The 8,032-nt window shown below is 38.4% G+C and overlaps 1 protein-coding gene across 1 annotated transcript in view; it reads right to left on the reverse strand.

Annotated features, from left to right (window-relative positions):
- htr1d (5-hydroxytryptamine (serotonin) receptor 1D, G protein-coupled) overlaps positions 1 to 4,800 on the reverse strand; it is a 21,816-nt gene extending 17,016 nt beyond the window's left edge. The window contains exon 1 of the mRNA XM_032501089.1: positions 4,041 to 4,800. The gene's annotated coding sequence lies outside the window, so the exon portion shown is untranslated. The remainder of the gene's footprint in view (positions 1 to 4,040) is intronic.
- Positions 4,801 to 8,032: the final 3,232 nt, after the last annotated feature.

The raw sequence follows: 8,032 nt of genomic DNA on the forward strand, positions 1-8,032 counted from the left end.
GATTAAAATTTGATTAATTGTGCAGCCCTATACTATATCACACAAATGCATATCAACTATTCAAGCCTTTCTTTCAATTAGTCTCTCCTGATTGAACTGCCGGCAGGAAGTTCAATGTCAAGTCAAGTTCAATGAGGATTTCGCCAGTATTTAGCCTGGCTTTAGTAAGAACTTCATACTGCTTGATTAGTGTCTCTGTTTCTTTGAAGATCATGTTCAGCATTGGCGCTGCTGTATATATGACTCATAGTTAGATATCTGATGATGGTGACTGGTACCTGTTCTGGATGCCACAGATGATTGGTGTTATGTGATGATTATTACCTCCACTTGTACTTCTTGTACTGTTTCAGCTTTAGATGCCACAGCTTTCGAACCCTTTTGCATGTTTACTTTATCTTGCTTTTATTTGAAGAAAAGTCCACAGCCACATGTATCCATTTGCTTTGTGTAGTTTTGCTGCTGTGGCACATTGGTTTCAGTTATAGTAGTTGTGGGAACAAATCGTTATGCTGCACTGAGACATGTTGTCCCACTGTCTGATGGCTTCTCACTGAGTTTAGGGAATCTAGTTTGTCTGACAGTATTTAACACACTCATGTCAGCAGTTGGGCCAAATAATGACTACGGTGTCAATGTTCATCTCATTTTCCTTATTGCACTTCCTTTATCTCCTGAACTTTATTCTAATATTGACATTTCCTTGGCACATGATTATGGCTCTCTCTGATACTTCGATGAGCTGCGCCAAAGTTTTACAGCTGAATGGTAAAGTCTTCTTCACAGCCGCTGCCCCACCATCTGCTCAGCTGTGATGCTGCTACTCAGTCAACTCATGTGCTGCACAGTACTGTAAACAGTAGCCTGCAGAACAAATGTGTAGTAATGACACTGTTAACTTAACTCAAGTGTTTTAGTGTGTGTGCTATGTTATGTCTTGTAGCGGATCATGAAAAATGTGATGTTTTGAAGGTACAAGATGTAACAAATGCCATTCGCATCTGCTTCTTGTTCTAGTTTCAACACATTCCTGCAAGTGAATTACCTCCAGTCACATTAAAGTCCTGTTATGCATCACCTAAGCAAACATGCAATACGTTAGTGTTTGCTGTTCATGGTAGCGTTTGTAAATTACAACAAAGATGCTGTGTGGAATGCAATCTACTGTGTGTGTCTCATTGGAAGCCTCTACACCAATGCCTGAAATGGACCAGTACTTTATTATTAAGTTTTATATCATGATTTATTGGGGAAAAACAAGCAATTCCTTTTCAGACACTGCAACGATTTGACTGTAAGATAGACAGTCAAATCAGGCTCCTTAGATGGAGTCATTGAATTTTGAGCCACCCCTTCAATATACACATATACACATATAAATATATAGGCTATCCAAGACACATGCGATTATCATGTCATGGAACTGCTGAATTAGGGTACTAATTAGTAAAGCCCTGTCCGTGAGCTAGCACTCCCTACAAGAGCTGGTTAAAAATTTGGTCTGGCTTACTTTTTAATGTTTCAAGCTAACTCATTTTAATACAAGAACCCTATAAATGTTCCTAGATTTGCATTTGATGGCTATCTTGCTGAAAGACTGAGGCTGAAGCTAACAAGTCCCAGGCAAAAAGTCAATGATTCAAGTAGAGGACATAAATAATGAAATATTGATTTTCTTGTATTGCCATGTAAAGTTTAGAGCTAGCTAGTCTTTGTTTTATGTATGATAAGGAAGAGTGTACATTTGGATATTTCATTCTTATTCTGCTTAGCATAGGCTATTTGTTCATATTTTAAAACTGTACGTTTTCACTTTTAATGTTACAAGAGAAAAAGCTTTTAGGGTCACAAGTTTGACTGGGGGTTGCTGGAGTCTAAAAAGCTCTAACCAATAAAGAACATGACAGAACATAAACCTAACCTCTGAGTAGCACCCAGGACTGGCTCCAACACAATGTGGAAATACTACACAGTGAATGTGTTATTATGAACAGGGCTATATTATTATTATCATTATGAACATAGAAACCCGCAGGATAATGTATGAAATACTCCTTGGCCTTGCAAGAATTGATGCTAGCTTTACTACTGTAGGTATGCGACGAGTGTTAACAATTGCACCTTAGATTAGAGCAGATAAACACACAGTTTTGTCCTTGTGTCGTTGGTTTTGGAAAGCCTAGCTTGTAAAAGAAAAAACGTATACATTACCCTGCCAACATTTTACTGTTTATATGTTGTTTTTTTGTGGAGTGGTTTAGCGAACAGTCATTTACTATGATTGGGTCAGGTGTGTAGGCAGGCCTATGTGTTTGTACAGTAGATGTATATGTTCAGGACAGTTTAAAAGTGATGTTGGTTTTGATTCTCCTCATATTTCCCACATTTTATACACCATTAACTCTCAGCATCATGTTGCTTTTCTCTGACTGATTGCAGTAATTTGCCACCCAGAAGTGCGAATGTCCTAAAAATTAGGTTTTCCTATAGGTGTAAAAACAATATGTGAGGGAGAGATAGCGATGGTAATTTTTTTTTACCCCCATATTATCTATATGTCAAAAGACCTTAAGAGTCAACTGTTCTTCTATGTACATATTCTGCATAATTGCTTCTCCCTGTTAATTATTAAACAAGACTTTTATACTTTGCCTAATGAGCGAGTCCTCTTTGTGACACTCTCTCCTTCCCCAAATGAGGGGAGAAAACTCCACCATCATTGGATGAGAAAATTACATATTTAACAATGTACTGTTTCAGTATCACACTTGTGTGTCTATTGTATTTGAATTCAGTGTCATTAAGTAGGGAGAGGGGATTGCATGATATGAACGGGAGTTGATTTTAATGGGTTGTCGATTACATTTTCTGTCTCCAGTCACACCCTGATTGTTAGGTGTGTGTGTGTGTGTGTGTGTGTATGTATGTGCGCGCGTGCGTGCAGATGGGGAGAAAAGGGTGTTAGTGCTAGAGCAAGAGAGGACACTTGATGTGTGCGACTCTAAAGACAAAATTAGGTATATTGTGTGCTGAAAGATACTTTTCATCACAGCATGATTGTGATCCATTTCACTTTGCTTTTGTATCTCTCATATCAGTCAGCTACTTAAAGCTCTCTCGAGTAGGTCTCTCTCTCAGAGAGAGAGAGAGAGAGTGAGAGAGAGAGCGGTGGGTTTCTGAAAAGCTCGAGAGCACAGAGGACAGACCTATTTTTTCCAACTTGAAATGGACTTAATGCTTGGGCTACTCCTTCTCACCAGTAGCTGTTAATGGCAAAAGAAGCATCTTCTCATTTTTTTTTTTTCAATTCCCTTTTCAAAGTGAAGAGGATCAAAAGACATTTAATTGTAGTCTACAAACGGCCAATTACAATATTATCATATTCATTTTAATAGTACCTTATTAAGCAAGATGCCAAATTACCACAGCATACACGTTTTTGAAGTTCTCCCAATGATATAAGGCTCATTATCTGTAACATCATGAAACGCCACTCTCCTGCCATACTGTACATTTGTTGAATCCATCTGCGTGTGCCACAACTGTGCTGGTATAGAGGCAAACACCTTCAATATAAGGTCAGCATCATGGCCAATCAACCAGTGGCTTCTCTTCGAAACATACAGTAGCATATTATACTCTCACTAATCAAACAGTTATATATCTGAGCAGAAGATTCCCCAATAGTGACACATTTATCTATATAATGACCTTCTCGTAGCTTTTAGTGACATATTCATCTAGTGTCACTAAAATGGTCTTATCGGGACTTACATGGTGCCAGTGGTAATCAAGTGACCTTATCGTACTCTATAGCATTTCTGGTGTGTGGGATAATTTCAGTCAGAGGTGTTTTATCCTTCTAAGGTATTTAGGATTTTATATTTAGATGCAACTAAACGGATTATACTCCACGATTGACTCTGTATCGACTTGAAATTAAAACTCATCTGTTCTGCGCTCTCAGATCCGTGCGTAATGGCAAACAACTGGTGTTTTAAAAAAGAAAAGAAGAAGTAAAAGAAGATTGTAAAACTTACCTTATATTTTCTTCATTTGGCGAATTTCTCTCCTCTTTCCCTTTGATAAAATCCGAGCACAAAGCAATTATGGAATCCCAGCAGCGGCTTCCTTTACGCACGTCCACAAACAGGCGAAATACAGACTGGTTACATTCAGAGGAAACCAGCGGACAGCTTACATCTCATGTAAAAAGGTAGTGCGTGTCTGGCAGTATAAACAGTTAAACATAGCCTAAGTCATTTCAGTTGTCCCGACAAACTTGAGAGGGGAATGTATGACATTCTGGTTTAAACATGTCTTTTTCCAGAGTTCAATCGACAGAATGTGTGAAAAGTGTAGAAAGTGTGTTGCCGGCGGAAATCCATCTGATGCATCAAGGCGCAGCTCAGTTGTCTCCAGCAACGATGAAGACCCCCACGGCTTCCCGGTGCTGATGCGATCCGCTCCGGGAAGGTTTCTGGGACTGTCTGGGAGGTTGTGATGGGACCGGCAGCATGGCTGCAAATATATCATTTGCAAATAGGAATAATTATCATTTTTGAAAATTTGTAATGGGAAAATGTGTGAAGGGAAAATGGAGCTCAGCGCAAATTCTTTCAGGAAGACTTGTAAATAACTTCAATCACCACTATTTCTTCCTAAAACTATTCAGCTGTTTAGAGGCGTTCACTTTTCAGTAAACCAACCAAAATTGGCCACGAAATTTATGATCCAATCACAGCACGACATCCTGCTTTAAATGTCTTCTCTCTTGCTATCAGCTGTCGTGTCAGGGAAATAGTGCAACCCTCCTCCCTTCCACCTCTGGTCATCATCAACCACGGCAACCTGAGTCCCTTTCCAGTAGTCTTCGTTCGGTCTCCGGGCTCCTTCTCCACCATCACCAGTGTCTAGGCTACATGGGGGGGGGGGGGGGGGCAAGGGAAACTGGCCCCAGCATAGACCCCATGAGGACTGGAAATGCTAGTGGTTTTCAGCAAACGGTGGCTGTGATCATTTTAGATTCATATCGATTTCAAGATTACAATAGGGTAAAGTTAGACCATAAAAACATCCAAAGAAACTCAAAAAATCATTCATACAGGATAATGCACCAACAACCCTTGCCGAGTTTGAGAGTATCCTGCATGTATTGGTTTCATTAAGATTTCATGATTTCTAAAGCCTCGTGTACACACACACACACACACACACACACACACACACAACTTAGACTTACACATTATGTTGATACTGTGTTGATGGGCTATATCCTCTGTAATGCTGAAGCAGCATTCATTTGAGGTTGTATTAGTTTTACAGTAAAAGTGCATGTGTCAGTAATACACATATTCACTTTTGCAATGCTGCATGACTTCAAGTAGCAGTCTCTGTATGCACTGTAAATGGGAAAAAAACAATGATACTAAAAGAAATGTACAGATTAAGATAAAACAGGTCTTGACACAACAATAGTCTTTATGGTGAGATAGAAATACTAACTCTGCTCAGGCTGTTTGAACAGTTCATGTTTTATGCCAAAATGATGTCACAGATTCAAACAGTATTGCAGAAAACTGCAACTTTCAGCTTTGACGGGGGCTGTTTAAGTATGATACAGCAGAATTCTGGCTGTAGACAGTTATTTGCCAGTTTGCCACTTATTTGTAAAAGTTGAGGGAACTACCTGCAGAGAGAAACCTTGAAACTTTCAGTCATTCATATATTAACTACTGCAGAGACATCTGCTTACATTCTGCAATGGTGGAGATAATGAGCAATAGCAAAGACTAAGCAGCAGCTGCCATAAGAAAACAATTTTGACCCCTGAGGAAGATTTTGGCATCTTTGTTTTGAACACATGGCTGAAATTGAGGATTAGGGATCACACACTGAACATCAAAGATTAAGCACATATAATAGGCTACATATCTCCAACATAAACTGGCAAGAGAGACAACACCATTGAACCTGAGGGAAAATGACAATAAAAGTCCAATCATGCCATTGCCTTAGAACTTATTGCTTTGCAACATTTAACATTATGTTGCCATAAACATATTCTTTTCTATTGAGAAGTTTAAACATGTGCCTGTCATGAAGCATCTTCCTTTAAACTGACATTTTCCATTAACTGTTTCATCATACTACTCCCTTTCCTTTGAATATCAGTGAATTTATCGCAAGAGAGTTCTCAGAAAAGCTCGGCCTTTACATGATTTTACATGCTTCATCCTAATTCACAAAAAGAGTGGTCCTGTTAGTTTATTAAATACTTTGATTAACCTGCTTTTTCTCTCCAGTCTTCTGTAATCTTTATTTTAATCAAAAGCAGATCCTTTAAAGCTAATTAGCAGGCTTTTCAAGTAACACACACACACACACACACAACACACTCACTGACACACACACTCTCTGACACACACACTCTCTGACACACACACACTCTCACACACAAACTATGGAAATTGCTGTGCTTAAAATGGAGAGATTTTTCTTTGATTCCATCTTCTCCATCCTGGGAAAATTGAGTGACCATGTGGGAATAACATTGTTTTGCAGTTTAGCTCTTTGAAATACTTCTCCCAGAATGGAGGGTCAAATATGTTTCTGGGTTGAGTTTTTCTAGCAGCGGTGGTCTGATATTTCAGTTTCAAGTTATTTTTTGCGTTATTCTTATTTTGCAGAAAATCTTGGCTTTTCCAACACTTTGAAAAACTACAATGCTTTATTCCATTGTAAAAGGGTGGAGACGAGGCCATTAGAAGTTTTGACAATGTTTCCTAGAATTCCTCCCTAGTAGACACTGGATGTGTTGAAGAGTGAGTTGGATACGAAAAGACTAAATAAGTACTATCTGGTTTGATCCTTTTTCAGACCTGCCAGCTACATACCTTTCCATACAAGCGTGAGACGGAATCATAAATTCATTACAAGTCCTGTTGTCGTCGACTGACAAAATGTGTTGTGCTTCATTCATGAGATAGACCTATACTTCAGTTTTTTCCAACTGCTAACACACTAAAATTACATGCATAGCACAATTATTTAAAATGACACAGAGAGCAAAACCTCTTCTCAAGTCTCCAAAGGTCTAAACACATTTTCTGCTTTACACTCATTTTGCAATTCAAAATAGCACTTTTAAAATGCACTGAACACGGTTCTCTGCATAAGACAACAATCTGACATAAAGTCACAGTTTGCCATTTACTAAAACACTGCCATTCAAAAGGACACTACGTGAGCTAATTCAATCAGGAACTTAGTGCTCTAAAAAGACCACAGGTGAACCCCAACAATGGAAGACCCAGCTGTGCAGCGAGATGCTGCCTATTTATTTTTCTATAAATATTTTTTTTCTTTATGTAGTTTACCGTTTTAGTGAGCATATTTTTGTTCAGTCCAATGTACTGTAAATATATCTGCTTTGCATATGCTGTAGTGAATTGTTTTGAGAAAAATAAAAACAAATGGTTCAACAGCATGTGTGTCTATCTGCAAAAGTTAAGTATTTTACTTAAACCAGCCTAGTTTGCAAAATTGTATTTTAGCAATTGCAAAAAACTGTAACAACAATAATAATGACATCATTACATGTATGGTGCCTTCGGGTGTTTGTTGGAAATACCAAAACGAGCTGAGAACACAACAATATAGAAGGGACTATATACACTTCTTGTTATCTCTTCATAGCTTAAGAAATGCTGTAGTTGTCGTGTAAGGCTAAAATATTGTGACATCACGGTTGCGTTTTTCCTAAAGACAACTGAAGAAAACTGTGTTAGAACAGTAATACAAGAGTTTTCTCAATTGTTTACGCACAAATGGTCGTACCTGAGACACAATGACCACAACATGCAACTCATGCACCAACCCCCTGAACAAATTCTGCAAAACTACATGCACAATTCCTGCTTTACACTCAAAATTGCTCTTTTCAAAACACCACACACAATTCTCTGCATTTGGCACAATTTCCATAAAGAAAATCTTTTGTTTTCACAATGAACACACTGCCATTAAAATA

This window comes from Etheostoma spectabile, chromosome 20 (assembly GCF_008692095.1).
Source record: "Etheostoma spectabile isolate EspeVRDwgs_2016 chromosome 20, UIUC_Espe_1.0, whole genome shotgun sequence".
NCBI classification, from domain to species: Eukaryota; Metazoa; Chordata; class Actinopteri; order Perciformes; family Percidae; genus Etheostoma; species Etheostoma spectabile.